The sequence below is a fragment of the Lagopus leucura genome, unplaced genomic scaffold (genome assembly GCF_019238085.1).
Source record: "Lagopus leucura isolate 7727_CA_CO unplaced genomic scaffold, USGS_WTPT01 Super-Scaffold_760, whole genome shotgun sequence".
NCBI classification, from domain to species: Eukaryota; Metazoa; Chordata; class Aves; order Galliformes; family Phasianidae; genus Lagopus; species Lagopus leucura.
Window position 1 is genome coordinate 4,803,311 of NW_024962257.1, and position 1,680 is coordinate 4,804,990.

General features: G+C 56.4%; 1 protein-coding gene across 4 annotated transcripts in view; it reads left to right on the forward strand.

Moving 5' to 3' along the window:
• Window positions 1–1,680, forward strand: part of RAI1 (retinoic acid induced 1) — a 58,563-nt gene that overhangs the window by 27,501 nt on the left and 29,382 nt on the right. For all 4 annotated transcript variants that reach the window (XM_042864087.1, XM_042864090.1, XM_042864089.1 and 1 more), the window contains exon 2: window positions 525–603. The gene's annotated coding sequence lies outside the window, so the exon portion shown is untranslated. The remainder of the gene's footprint in view (window positions 1–524; window positions 604–1,680) is intronic.

The window sequence follows — 1,680 nt, forward strand, 5'->3', positions numbered from 1 at the left end:
ACACACACACACACACACACACACACACACACACACACACACACACAGACCCAGCGCGCGGCGACCCGCTCTGAAAAAAAAAAAACATCAAAAAAAAAAATTAAAAATAGAACCCCAAAACACCACCCGCACCTCTCCCCCCCCCCCCCCCAAAAAAAAATAAAAGAAAAACCCACCCCAAACCCAAACACACGGAGCCCCTCGGCCGCCCCGCTGCGCTGCGGGGACGCCGCTCGCCCTCTCCTCCGCCCCACTCCTCACCTCGTCCCTATCGCTCCACCGCGCACTTTGCTGTCTGCTGGAGCCGCCCGCAGCCAGAGCCCTCCACCACTCCTACCGCTGGCATTACATTTTCAGGCTGGATGCTATAGGGCCGTTTCTAATTACCTTATATCCCCTAGTGGTCTATGAATAATGGTTAGTGAAGGAGCTCGGAAGGGCTGCTGAGAAGGGAAGCAAAAAAAAAAAAAAAAAAAAAAAAAAAAGAGGAGAATTGTGCTATTTCTCACATTTTTTTTCCTAAGGATCTAATCTGGCTACTGTGTTCTGGAAGAGGAGGAGAGAGACAGCGGGAGAGAGAGGAGAGAGCACGGAGCATCGCAGGTATTGTTGCACATCTTTGTGCTTTTTGCTGTCTTTTTATCGGAGCTGTAGCAGAACCGGGGGGATGGGGGGGAGGATTTTTCAGGGTTTGTTTGTATTCTGGTGCAACTCGTGTGTGTGTGTGTGTGGTGGAGTTTCCGAGGGGGTCTGAATCCGTGTGTCCGTGTGCATACATGTGTGTGTGTGCACATGTGTGTGTGCATGGGTGGACATGTGTGTGCACGTGTGCACATATGTGTGTGTGTGTGTGTGTGTGTGCATGGGTGCATGTGTCCTGCTTGCCCCTGGGAGCAGAAGGGGCTGCTCAGCTTTTGCTGGAAGTCATAAAGACATTTGCAACCGGTCCAAAGCAAAACGCCACCGACCTGCAACGGACGGACGGACGGACGGACGGGTGTCAGAACAAAGCTGCGGCTCAGGCTCGGGGCACTGTATGTCAGTGCAGGGAGGATGCGCCCGCCTCGTCCTGCTGCTACTTTTGGGGAAGTTCCCATAATGCCGGGGGGGCTGCGGGGCGGCTCCGTGGGGAGGGCTGGGCGCTCTCGGCCACTTGCAAAAGTTGCGGTGCGGCGTTTCGCTGCCCCCGCCGCCATCTGCACGTGTGAGAGCTGCTCTGTCCTGACCCTCCCTTCGCTTTTTGGGGTGGCGGGAGCCCCACGCATTCAGCATCTGGTGCTGCTCCCAAAGCCCACAGCGGGACCACCGCGCACCCCTCCCCGCTCCCTCATCCCCTGTGTGGATCCCCAGACCATCGCTGACATCCATAAACAAACAAACCCGGAGAGAGGGCTGCGAGCGGAGCGTGGCGGTGATGGAGGGGGGAAAGGGGGGGGGAGGGGGGGGGGGGGGGGGGGGGGGCTGTGCGCGCTTTTGTTTTAAATACCGAAATGGCAATGATTGAAAACATCTGAATAGGATGCAATGCAGAGCGTGTGCGTTGCAGGGGGCGGGGGGAGAGGGCTGGAAAACTGCTTATCCGACAGAAGCAGGGCTGGAACGGTGGCGTGGATGGATGGATGGATGGATGGATGGAAGGAAGGAAGGAAGGAAGGAAGGAAGGAAGGAAGGAAGGAAGGA